Source organism: Acanthopagrus latus, chromosome 17, assembly GCF_904848185.1.
Source record: "Acanthopagrus latus isolate v.2019 chromosome 17, fAcaLat1.1, whole genome shotgun sequence".
Lineage (NCBI taxonomy): Eukaryota > Metazoa > Chordata > Actinopteri > Spariformes > Sparidae > Acanthopagrus > Acanthopagrus latus.
The window spans coordinates 14727490-14741477 of record NC_051055.1 but is presented as its reverse complement, the minus strand read 5'-3'; the positions used below and the strand labels follow the sequence as shown (position 1 = coordinate 14741477).

Here is a 13988-nt window from a genome sequence, read left to right as displayed (position 1 = left end):
ACACGCTACTGTCAGTCTGATGTGATAAAACCCCCCACAGTCTGGGTGAAGCTAGTGAGTATTTGACTCTTAAACCCTTTACAAGCAATTGCATGTTTTTTTTTTCTCTGGCTGAAACTTTTAATTGCTGATAACGGGGCCATCGTGATGCCCCCTAGTATCCCAGCCACTAGGGGGCACCATGATGGCCAGTAAAACTCATATTCATCGTTGTAGACGGAATAAAGGCCAGTCTCTTTTTGGAACCAGAATACTCAGGACTGCTAATTGAAACAGCAAAAGTTAACAGCGACTTATTCTTGTAAATTTTGAATGTGACGTCAAAAGTTCAATTTACAGATAAAGTTACAACTAGCTAATGTTGGAGTGAATTTCCTGTGCCAGGACCTGCACATAAATTGGAATTCCACACAAGAGAGGCGAGAAGAAGGATGAGCTGGTACGAGTGGAACATCATTGTGTCAGCGAAAATCTGATATCAACTACATGAAACTTTCTCAGTATCTTCCCCGGGAAGGGGGTCATGCCCCTCCTCTGCCCCCTGGGATTTACGCCAATCTTTAAGACCCAAATTATAATGGAGTGACCACGGAAATCTGCTCCTAGCCAGACTAAGGAGGCAAACAGTAGCCACAGCCACCTGTGAGATAGAGGATGATGGTGGAGACGTTCTGCGTTTGTTTATGAAGGGTCGAGAAAGACGACATGCGCATGTTGATATGAGTGAAGCACATTTGGGGAGCCATTTCAGTCAATCATTTCATTAATATTTAATGATATAGAGAGGTAATTGAACCACAGTACGCTCAAAATATCCACATTTTCAGCAGGCGCAACGCTACACTCCAGCGTCACTGTGAGCTTTTAATTAAACAATTCCAATCCTGGCTGGTTTACAGGGAACACTTTGTGAACGCCTCCTTACTTTCAGTGTTTGCGTGAGTTTTCTAGTGTGTCACATGAAATACACCTCGGGTGTGTGTTTACCACAGCTTGGAGGACTTTTGTATCACCATATAGCACCATAATTCAATTTCACGTAACTTGAACTCTGTATCTAACACATGTCTGCAATGGTGGCATTTTGAATTTTTTAAAATCTTATTTACTCAGGGACAGTGCATATTAATTAACATTACAGTCAATATGTGGTCTCTGCCCAGGTGTAAAATTGTGAACCTCAAATTAAGAAACAAGTTTGAAAACAGCGACGATGATGTAAGGCACGCCAACGACATTGGCAGCAATAAAAGCAGAGCAAATTATAGTGCGACCGAGCCAAAACAAGACAAACAACACAACACGACACATGCAAGCACAGACATGACAAGTTGGAGAGCAGTTTCACAATGACTGTCATAAGCGAGGACAGGTAAGAGCCAACACGACCATAAGCAGAAAGTGATTCCATGTAATGACAGTGATAACTGTTGCAGTAATTTAGGTGAAGCAACAGGGCAGTTTACTAGCGACAAATTGCATGTTGACAGACGTTTGCCGAATGATGACGGTATCCAAGTTAACGCTGTTAGATTTGATGGTTTGTTCTCAACTGTCTGGAAAAGGGGCATGTAGGTGGTGAGCTCCCCTGATGTGAACTGAGAGTGTTGTCGCTGCTGTTGCTCTGGGGACGTTCTTCCTCTTCAATGCAACATGTTGAAACCCGGTGAACAAAGCTTATGTTTCTCCGTTGGGTGAAACTCAGTAAACAGGTTCCAGATGGGGGATTTAATTGCCAGGAAAAAAAAAAAACAAAAACCTTTGGAAAAAGGTACAATGATGTGCACTCTGTCTTGTCCTCATTGATGCCAGATGTCTACCGAGGAAGATAAAGAAAGAGCACACACGTCTCACGCTACATGCACAACGGTGGACTATGAGGGAGAAAAAGGCAAATAGGAAGTCACGGTGCGGTGAAATGCTCGCTGACATGCCCACTCCCCTCCCCTCATGCGGGCCTATATGTGGGTTAGTGGAATTGAAAGGCTGCAGGTTGTGGAGACAACAATTGGCCGCCTTTGTGTTAGCGGAATTGACAGGCAGCAGAGCGGTGAAGCTGCTACAGGGTATGTGGTTTAGACTTGATAGGCACCAGTTTTTTCTCTCTTTTTTTTTCCGTCTCTTTTCGCCGACAGTCGGGACGCTACAGGCAGTTTGATTAGGATGCACAGTCAAATGGAGTTCCCCTCAGCCGCTCAGGAGTTAGACACAGTTGCGGAGGTCTGTCTGGGAAGGGAAATAAGACTCCGCGGTTTGTGTTTGTGTGGGAGATTGTTTGTTTAGCAGAAGTTTTATTTTGCATATTCAATTCTGTATCCCGCGACCTTTAAATGAACCCGGAGGTCGTCCCTTTTGCCCACATGCCGGCGTTCGCCGAGCTCGTCCACACACTGCTGGCAGTTTGATGGAGATTACAAAAGAAACAGGAAGTGTTTTTCTTGCCGCGCAGCCGGCGATACGAGCCAAATATTTACTTTAGCTCATCAGTTCTTACAACAACACGCAGGAAGTGTTAACAGGTGGAAATTTCCGAGTCAACACAGTTTCTCTCTCTCTCTCTGTCTGTCTCTCCAGTTCTGCATGCTCACTGCAGCCCTTTAACCCCTGGGAGGACTCTGAGAGAGCTTGTTTGCACACGTTTTGTTCAATACATCATAATCACCTCTTAAGCACATCTGAATTACACCGTAGTGCAGAGAATGTAATAATAATATGAGTCATAATGCTGAAATGGATTATGAATCATTATGATTAGGTCATAACGTCTTAGCATCTAAATTAAAGACATCAATTATTTCCCAAGTGAGGTGTGTCATTGTGCAGCATTTATCCTTTTTCAAAATGAGAAATAAAAGTGTCGGGTGACGTCATGTGTGTCAGAGGATATTTTGGAGAAGGCTACAGTGGATTTACTCGCGCTTACTCGACAGGTTTAAAATACCTCTTTGTTTTGTGGGTAATCAGCAAAGAACCTGCAATATATTGCTCCAATGGCATGGACTCAAATACTAGTTAACAATATGCTGCAGCTGTGCCTACAGTCAGCCTGAACAATAAGGTTTTGTATGACATGTGCTGTCGAACAAATTTGAAAATGAGCTGTTTGCAAATGACGTTAGGGAAAAGAAACACATTTGGTTGGAGGTATATTCAATAAGTTCTTTCACCTTTTATAAATCCTAAACATGGTTAAAACTACTATTAATGAAACATCATTAATAAATGGTAAACTGTGGTGCATAACATAAAAATCTTAATAGTCATCACATCATTTCCCAGAGCCAAAGGTGACAACTTTAATTTAGATTTGTTCTTTTTTCTTTTTAACATCCCAGAACCCAAACTGGCGTCTTCACAATCCTTGTTTTTTCTCATCAGAATTCATTTTTGCCAAATAAGCTTTTTTATATTGACAAACAGTTTCATGAAGTGTTTCTGAGCCCAGGTTGTAACATCCTTCATACAATCATGTGTTTAACAAAGTGGTGAGTCTCGCCTCATCCTCGCTAATTATAGACTGAGCCTTTGAAGGATGCTCCTTTCATACCCCATCATGACACTATCTCCTGTTAAAAGTGAAGCCATTTACCTGTAGAGTGTTCCACACAGGTGTTTTTGGAGCAACAGGCAGTTGAGTATATTGTTTTTGTTTGTCAGTTGTGTACGTGATGAGCAAATGATCACATTTTAGTTTTATTTATGTTTTACAAGGGCCTCTCAAACTTTATTGTAATCGGGGTTGTGGATCAATTAATGGACAAATCATTTCAGCTCGAGTCTAAAATCCAAGGTAACTCAGGATCAAAACCTGAAGGAAGCGGCAAATCCTCACATTTTAGAGGCTGAAACCTGCAAAAGTTTCTCAATTACATTTAATCAATTATCAGCCGTGATGTCATTTTCCGCTGATGTACTGATCAGTTCCCCCGACCACCTCGGCGCTCTGCTCAATCAAAACAGGGCAGTTTTTCTTTTTTTTGTTTTTACCAAATGCAGTAATTCTAATCTTGTTATATGTTCACATTATTTCAGAGAAAGCCACTGTCTCAGTCTTCCACTCACATTAGCGTAAGTGTTCAGGAGACATGCAGTCTTATAGTCAAGGACCTCCTCCACCGCTTGGAGACGCCACAGTTTTCATCCCCATGCTTTGATCAGACATTTGCAAATGAGTTCTTTTTTACGTCTGTCAAATGTATGAAACAGATATTGTGAATGGAGCCACTAGACAGCAGAGATTTCCTTCTCGCTAATGAAACCGATTTCTTATGTGGCTCTTTAGATGTGCTTCACTGCCGGGACCCACTTGTGTCCCGCTTTCTGTGGAGGTGAGGAGAAATCGCAAAGTGGAGATGAGTGTAATGCCGACACAGCAGCCCGGTCCTACCTGAGACAGGACACCGACTCAAAATAGACCACCGGCTTGGGGAAGAAAAAAAAAAGAAAAAGAGAAAAAATTAAAGTGAGCTCCTTATCAGCAGCGCGAACTCAGAGTTATCCTACCCCCTGCCCTAAACCCACAGGAACTGGGAAGTGGAATAATTGATGTCTTCTTCTTCTTCTTCTTTTTTTTTTCCTCTCAGAGAAGGAGAAACAGGAGACAACAAGCTCAGATTGCTTTTGTCTTAGCGTCCCTGTTTTCCCTTTGTGTTGCCCTCAGAATAGCTCAGATAGGCCTGATATTGGAATAATATTTTTTGACTCTTATTTTTCCGACATCTGAGACACTTTTATCAACAGCTCACCATCAGGGATAAAGTATTATAGCGGCGCTTTTAAGTGACGGAGAAATTAATTTCCAGATGAACTGCGGCTGACTGATAACTCTGACTTCGGCGTGGGTACAGCCGTAGGAAGCCTTTGTGTCGTTGTTCACCCCTCGGAAGTCGCAGAGGGAAATCTTCAGTATGGCTTTACTGTGTTTGAATTACAATATGAAGATTATCAAGGGAGAGGAGGAGGGTCAGAAGGATAGATTGTTACTTCTTTGCGTTGTTGCTGAAGGGAACATCGGGTCCTTCGTCTTTTTCTCAACACAGACTTTATTGTGTTGCCTCATGAGAAAAGACGGTGAACTGGTTCTCCAATGGGATCAACGTGTCAGCTCTGAGACACAGAATACACCTGGATATTTGTCAGTAGCAATCAAACAGTACATCTCAGGGCACAACTTTTTTTTTCATCAGCTTACAATCGCTCCTGCTACATGTAGTTAGTAGTTAAATGTGTAAAAAACATGTCAGTGTGTCATATGTAGCAACACGCTGTAATTACCTTGATTTTGATCACCTAACAAGGTAAACGGGATGCATTATTCTGTTATGTCTTTATTGCCAATTGCCATGCGTTGTGCATGGTTAGGAAGATACGAACCTACCAGACCTCTGCAGCCGTCTCTTCATAGCTGCTTGAGGCTAGCCACTGAAGGTCGCGTCCTCATGGATCGCCACAGGTTTTCTTGCTAAGACCTGCCCTACTACTCCCTCCGATTTGCTGATATTTAAACCGTTACCGCAAAGCTCTTGTGCGGAGAGAGTCACGTCATCTCTGTTTAATTCAGTGGACTGGCAGACCTTGGAGAAGCTTCTTGGCCTCTCAATAGTTCCCAGAGGTTAGATGCAGTTGGGGAGAAAAACAACAGGAAAAACAAAACCAGAACATGCCTTAACAGCCGAACCAACTCAGTGAGCGCAGCCAATCATTATTGTGTCCATAATGACGCCCCAAGACTACACTAGCTAGCACAACAGACCTGAATCTGAATCCAGACTGTCAGCAGTCCGGTTGCATTGCGGTTAACGTAGAATAAAAGAGACACTATGTCTGATTCTGCTGCATTGATTTTTCTCCTTTTTTAAGAAAAAGCTGTGCATCACGAGTACGACATTATTATCTGAGTGTGATGCCGAGTCATTGAAGAAGTCTTTAAAGGTTTAAATTAGGGATGCTTGATGATATCAGTCATCTGCGTCATCGGTATTGGCTGATAAAGGCTATTAAATGAAACGCTTTAGAATGAAGTGACACGCAGATAAAGTCAATGCTTTAACCATGCAACGGCAATGGAATGCTTATTGGGAGAAAATGGAGATGGATAATGATCCCGTGAACATTTCATTGAGGTATTGAGGTAAAAAAGAATATATATATATATATATATATATATATATATATATATATATATATATATATATATATATATATAGAGGTATTGAGGTAAAAAAGATATATATATAAACATACACACACACACACATATATGTAGTATACATACTACTATACGTAGTTTTTGTATATGATCATGTTTGGATGCAGGTTTTGTATTTGCCATCATGATAAAAGTTGGCTTGATAATGTGCTGATTCCGTGAAGGAGAGCCTTGATGTTCTCTGGAATTAGGTGAGAAAACATATTTGCATATAAAAATATCAGCATCACCGACCAGCCAAAAAACAGTTGGAAAATATCGGCCTATCTGCATATTGGCAAAAATCGAACTTTTAGTTATTAAATGAGTTTCACCTCGTCAGCAGTGTCATATATTTTAATATACTGGGGCGAGGGTGTTACATTATTTCTGTCTAAATGGGAGAGTCTGAAGAAAATATGAATAATGCTGTGAGGGTTAACCAACCCAGTCGTTTTCCCCTCAGTCCCTCATTTCCTCCCTCTCCTCCTGCAGTCGCTCCGCAGCAGAATATCTCAGTTCAGTTTAGCCTAAAGCTCGCCGCCTCTACTGTACCTGTTCACCATCTCAAACCCTTTCTTTTCTCAATCTCTTCCCTGGCCCTCTCTGTGTGACCGAGCCCATCCAGCCACCAGGGTTGAGTTATTAATGCCCGGGGAGGCAGAGAGATGATTTCATTGCGTATTCAGGTGTGGGGATGGATGGCTTTCAGAGGCAGCCAGGGGAGTGCTGGGGAGGAGAGCCTCTGTAGAGAATAAATATACCTGTCTCCTGCTGATGCATCGGGCCACACTCACTGCAATGCAAATCAGCCACACTCCTCCCTCCTAACTGCCTCTGGTATTACTCATCCGCTCCCACCTGGATCCCCACCAGTCAGACACTCAGTCACCCCACACTCGTGTGAGGGTTTTCTGTGTGGAGTGGAAGAAAAGCTCTCAGGTGCAGGGCTGTCTTCCCAGCATGCTTTCAGTCCCCATTTGTTGATGATGATATGACAAGCATCCGCGGCTCATCACCACGCTGCATTTCCCAGGTGGCTTCACAGGTTCTGGTGTTCATTATCCATCCCGCCTGCCGGATAATTAAGGGCACGGGCTGGATTTGACATTAAAGCAAAGGTTGGGCATTGTTGTCTTGGGGCACAAACATCAGCTTCTTACTGTTTTTTGTATCAAACGAGAGCCAGGGTTTTTGAGAGTTTTGGTCTTTGTCTTGCAATTGGCCTCCTTTTTGTTTTTGTTGGAATCTATCAGAATGTCAGTGTGGGATAAATATGACTGGAAGAGTTTATTTCTAGAGCCCCATGAGTACACAGCTGTGTGTGTGCATCACTCTCGCTCAAGCACTTTGATCTTTTTTTTTTATTGTCTGCTGCGACTGGATATGAAGCCCTCATGTACAATGCCAAATTCTGAATGGTAACCAATAGCCCTAGGAATTTCAAGGAATTTCATTCATTGTGTCAAAAGAATAAGAAATACCCCCATTCGCTCCCTTGCTGAGGGTTTGATGAGATGATTAATACCCCTGTCATGTTCGTCCTTGAGGTAAAACGGAGAAGACCTGCTGGAGGGGGACAAATCAAAGCAGGCAGAAGGCCGACACCTTTATGTGCAGAAGCATCACTTCAGTCATTGATTGCCCCATTTAGACTAAATATCAGCACATTACTGATAATGCTGCTTTATTTATAGGCACCACGCGGGACTCTGCTGACACTGCTCAATTTGAGCAATTTGTTAAAGTGGAAACAAAGCAGATTATGACTCATTCTGTGTGTTCACATCTATCTATCTATCTATTACAATTTACATGACAGCAAACAAAATACAAATTTTCCAACCATCAACCAAACATTTGCCTTTGTCCAGCATGTTCTTATGTAAAGTAAATGTGAAGTCCACAAATCCACATGAAGCTTGCCAGTTGGGAGCTGATTTCCCCAATTATTCCGGCAGCACATGAATGCACCATGAGACGAGAGATAAAAAATTGTGTTCACCCTCAGAGATTTAACTACATCATTTTTAGCACTGGTGGTTTTGCGGTGATATCTCTGCTTGTATTAGACCGTGATGAGCAATGTTGCAAATCAATGAGCTGAACCGATTTATGGCAATTATGGTTTTTGCGTTCGTGCGATGAAGCATCTGTCTTTGCCTGGTGTTTAACTTTCTGGAAGACAGACATTCCCATCCGAGATTGTATCCATTAACATTTGCTCAATTGATTTTCTTCAGAAAATTATATATCGATGTTGAGATGTAAGATGCTAGAGGATTTTATCCATTAATCCATATTATTGTATTTTCACGGGCCTTCTGACATACCGTGAACATTATATTTATTGTTTTTCAGCCTCAGTGTGCCGTTGTCAAGTGGCCCCGACATTTCTAGTCGTGTGCACATTTGAATCCTCTCCCAGTTGAACTAATTTACACCAGTGTTCTCAGATTTTTGCGATCTGTTAGTGGCTGATTGTGACAATTTGGACCTCAAACAAGTACTACTAATTTACAATCTGCACAAGTACTGCCCCATGGTGCTGGACGGTGCAGTTTAATTCTGCTCACTCACTGTACTGAATCTTTTAGAAGCCAGAGAAGAGATTAACTGCAGTGTTTCAGATCAAATGATTGCTTTCTTTGCAGATCATTCTTTTGCTTTGAACTATTAGAGATGAATCGGTGCACATTTTGAGATTGGACTTGGTGGCCTTCACTGCGGCTCTGTGATTTCAAATACCGCCTGAGCCGTTGTTGATACTAAGAGTTAGAGGCTCAGTCGCCACTTTGATTTCATCCCCTCCGCATTGTACTGTGTTTGATTTATTCAAGTGGAAAGTTGTTGGAGTAGTGGCACCTTAAATAAGCTTAGGACGGCCTCCTTCTGCTTAAAACATATGCAAATAAAGGGGATAAGCAGAGACTCTGACAATATTCACTCTGCACTCTAATTAGATCGCAAGGCAGGGGATTATGCAAGTAAACAGAGGGAGAGATACCAAATCTAACACGGAGGGCTACATGTGACACTAACAACTGATATGAGCAGAAAGAGACTCGCAGCCTTGATTAACTGCACATATTAAACTGCGGAACAATGTTACGTATCCCCTCGACTGTGCCAGTAAATTGGAGTATCTGGTAAACAAGTTGCCACCTTCTTTTATGTCCTCGTGAAATCAAAGAGGAGCCTCAGCATCCGTCCTCCGACAGAGCATGGCTCATCACTTCCTTCCACTGTGTGAATCCGAAGTTATTTTGGTTTGCTGTAAAGTCTCAGAGGTTATGTATGAATGTATTTATGGAGTGATCTGCGTTGGTGTTCTTCGCAGTAAACACCGAGATTAGTGTTTCAACACGGTGACAGAGATCTTCTCTCCCACCCGACCTGTAAATGATCGTCTTCAGTCCCTCTCCATTTTGTTCAAACTCAGGTTCTCCTCCGAACAGTGCTGTGCTGTGCCGCACGCGGGGCACCACAGCAGGCTGTTCTGGCAGTGCTGAGCTTTTCAACATGTTTTCTGCTGCCGTTGCACCCTCGCGACGACTGCTTCTTGGCTCGTTCTTAAAGATTTGATTAATCTGTTCTTTCATTGTGCTCCCAAGAAGACGCCGCAGGTTCTTTTGTAGGCGTGACTTCAAATCGCCGTTGATGTTCATCCCGTGTTTCAGTACAGTTGTGGGGTACTTGTACTTAACGGGAGTATTTTCTGCTATTTCATACTTCCACTCCACTGCATTTTGTAGGTAAACACCTCGAGTGAACAATTTTAGGCCATCAAAGTCAAAAATGTATATGAGAATCATTCAGTTTACACAAATGTCTACTGAGATAAAATGATGACAGCTATTACCTTTGATATTGATCAAGTCAGAAGTTAATCTTGATATTCTGCTTAAAAAGCTCTGCATGTTATTTGCGCGATATCTCAGGAGCAGCAGCCTGACTGATGAGGCAAGTAGGACATTGTTAAATCCAGTGACCATGACTATATTTACAATAAGAAATAAGACTGTTATCAAATGAACTTCACAAATCTCTATCATGTAAATGTAGGATGATTTATATGAGCTAACAACAGTGCTGTGAAACATGCTTCAACCTCAGCCACAAAATCTTGGCAGTACCTGCCTTTGCCCTGGTCACTGCACTAAATTATGCTGTAATTATTCTGGTAAAAAATGGCCGCTGACACCCGACACACCCATCGGTCCTCCAGAAGGAGGTGAGGTGGGAGTGTGTTTGCCATGATGGATGAGCTGGATCTCCCCCCGTGCATCGTGAGGAGATGACATTCCCGGGCAGCGCTGGCCTCACATCCAGGCTTCCTCCTTCCGGATGATGAGACTTTTCTAGGGAGGAGTCTGCAGGCTTCATTTACCGAAGCAGCGGGGAATAATATAGTGCCAACGTTTGGATGTGTCAGGTCCCATATCTCTGGCTGTTCTATTAGAAATAGACCCTAGCGCGGGACAATTAACCCCTGGCCTCCGCAGCAGATCTGTGCAGTAACAGCCCAGCACGGGACAATAAATCAAACCTAGAGGGAGAAAATCACACTCCCTCCCCTGCTGGTCGGCTGCTACTATCAACCCAATGGGCCGAGCTCACGTGATGGTAGATACGCTCCGGTCTTATCGCACAATCACTGGAGGTGCAAGAGTGATGTAATAGGTTGGCTGTAGGGAAGGGCACCCTGAGTGTGTTTGTGCTGCAGTGAATACACCATCTGGAGAAAGTTCAACCCCCTGGATCAACTGCAACATTTTAAACCAAAGCTCATCAACTTCTTGCCCATCTTCTGTCCTGTCTCAAGCTGGTCTCTGGTGGAAAGAAATGTTTTTCTATGCAGTACGTTGCGGTTAAAGGTTGATTTAATTTTTGGAGGTCTGCTGATTGTTAGTGCAGCAAAGAGCAAATAGTTGCTTCTTCTGTCGTCTCTTCTTGTGATATTTTACGTATCAGGTTAACACAATAATAATATTAGCACTGCTAATGAAGATCTGCTAATCCTGTAAGAAATACAAAGCATTTTCCACAATTACTTCACAGCAAAAGACTCTAATGAATGTCTTATGAAGCAGTGGCAGGAAATCCTCGGTTTGCATCATCGGTGACTTAAAACAGCTCCAGTACGTCTTTAGAAAAGTGACGGATAAACAGTAAGTTAAGCTGATGTTTTGTCAAATCAAAGAAGTTCAGTTACAAGCTTCAAAAGTTCAGAGAGTTTCCTCTCTACACATCAACGCAGCATACTTTGAGGAAGTGAGCTATCACTGTCTGGTGCCTGTCCACCCTGGCACCTAACAGGAGCATGACGGTAGGTCAGTGCAGTCTTCCGCTGCAGTTGAAATGGATGTATTAAATCATCACATTGAAATTGAAGTAAGCTCTTTGGACCTTGGGGAAAAACTGCAGAAACGGAGAGCTGGCTGGTACCTTGATACTTTTTGACTATCAACCAGACTGTTTTTTGTTGCATCAAGTGTAAAGTAGATCAAATGCTTGGTCCTTAAGCAATTTGTGTGTCAGATATTTCCTCACTCATGGCCATGTTTGCTCGGTGTGCTTTCATGAATATGTGCCATGTGTCACTGCAGATGTCCGATTTGTGTGCACATTTCTTGACAGACTTCATCACTGGTCCATCTGGTGTGTGGTTTCTCCACGTTGATGTCCGTACAGTGGAAGTACAGTGGAAGTACAGTGGAAGTAAAAAAAACTAAATGGTTTGTGGGCTGCTGAATTACTTCACTTTTGAGAAGTGCTTCGTCTGAGCAGGGACTGTTTTTGGGGTGAAATATTGTCCCCAGAGCTTCATTTTCATCGGTGGAAATGGTCCAAAGGTTTTCCAGTCCCGGAGTCCCCGGAGTCTTTCTCATGTCCTCCATTTTATTTGGCCCGTGGCACACCAAACAAGTCCAACAATCGCAATACACTGTTAATGACTGGACGCTGTGGCTATCTCATGCACACGTAGTAAAACAGAGAATAATGAAGCCTCACCACAATGTGGCCGACTGTGTTTTTGTCTGCAGCCAGTCATATTGAGACCATTTGTTTAATGGCAGATTAGAGGAAAGAATGAGCGGCCATAAAGCTGCAGACCACAGGGGTCACCTTCAGGACCTGCTCGTGGTTATTCCTATCATTAACATGTCGCATCTCGTGCTGTCCTGCTCCAATTATCACTGACACAGGCTCCGGTCTTATGACTGGGCTGTTCAAACTGCCCACTGTTAGACTGTAATTCTCACACTGATGGACTAATGTGAAATATGGCAACAGATGCAGGGAGCAATGACTGAAGCACATTATTCAGGACCCATGGGCCATTAAAGCCATAGCTATTAAATATAATTTGAAAAAATTAGCTTTTTGGCGCACGCAATAGCAGGTTGTGAGGTATTATGATAATCACTACAATCCCCAGGGTGCCTGCTTTCTCCAAATGTTATTACTATATGTTCGCCTTTGTGAATGGGTTTTGGGAGATGTAGTCTTGTTTCTGAATGCTTTATGGGAGGGGTAGTTCTCCTCAGGTGCGCGGGGCAATTATTGCTTTTGCCAGGGTTTGTATTCTTTTGTGCCAGTCTGAAGTAATTATAGCTCACTGCTTGATTCGTTTTTTTGGTCTGGGAGACTCTGTGCACATGAGAGCACATTTCATTTAGCACAGTTCGAACACACAAACTCCTGTGTGTGAATGTGTGTGTGTGTGTGTGTGTGTGTGAGACGTAGGACAGTGAAGTCACACAAGCTGATTCTGACCATTTAAATCAAGATCATCTTCACAGATACTGTTCATACCCGGTGAATGATGAGCCTTTTGAAATATGTAGACTGTTAATAGTCATGTGCAGATACTATTAAACTATGAGTTAACCCAAAATTAAAATTCTGTCATTATCCGCTCACCCTATGTAGATAGAAAGCCATTTCATGTTTCCATTGGCTATTTTTTTTTTATTTTTTTTTTTTTTACATTTGAAATCAAGTCCTCATCTACTTAAGCTGTTTAGGAGAATGCTCTAATGTTGTTTTGCTTTATAGCTCCAGAAATGTTTTGTTGAATACTAAACTTCACAATGTCATGAGGGCGAGTAGATAATGACTGAGTTCTCATTCTCGGGTGAACCCATCCTTAAAGTATCTTGCGCAGACAGTCTGTTGTAAATGTGTTGCAGTATTTGTTCCATGCTCACCTAAAGCTTATTTATGTAAAACTTCTTCACAATTTCAAAGAGTGGGATATTTGTGAGGGATGACCACGAGTTGCCATCAGTTACTACCCTTAAGCTGCTAAGCTATAGTAAACCTTGTGCAGGCTTTCATACCACAGCTGAGCAACATCAGATCTGTATGAAACCCTGATTGTAGCAGCATGGCAAAGCCTGCTGGGCTCAGTTGCTCACATCAGCCATAAATACAGGCCGCTGCGTTGGTCTGAGGCGGTAGAGAGGTGGTCGGTATGGCTGCAGTGGTCATTACATTGTGGCTAGCTGCCACAGTGTGTTTAATGAAACTGGTCAACTCCCACTGATTATTGTGACAGACAAGACATTTTTCTTAGTTTAGCAATAAACCCTATCATCTAAAATGGTATCAGTGCACTGAAACAGTAAATTACGCTTATCCTCATATATAATTAAGATATACAAATGACACAAACTTCACAATGTCAAGGCTTTATTATATTTAGGAAGTGTTGACAGCTGCAGGAGTTGTGATAATTGATTCATTTTAAGCACAAATTTCGACATTATCTGGTTCCAGCTCCTCAAAAGGGAAT

General features: G+C 42.5%; 1 protein-coding gene across 4 annotated transcripts in view; it reads left to right on the top strand.

The window, feature by feature from the left end:
- ptprub (protein tyrosine phosphatase receptor type Ub) overlaps positions 1–13988 on the top strand; it is a 175054-nt gene that overhangs the window by 37838 nt on the left and 123228 nt on the right. The window lies entirely within an intron of this gene.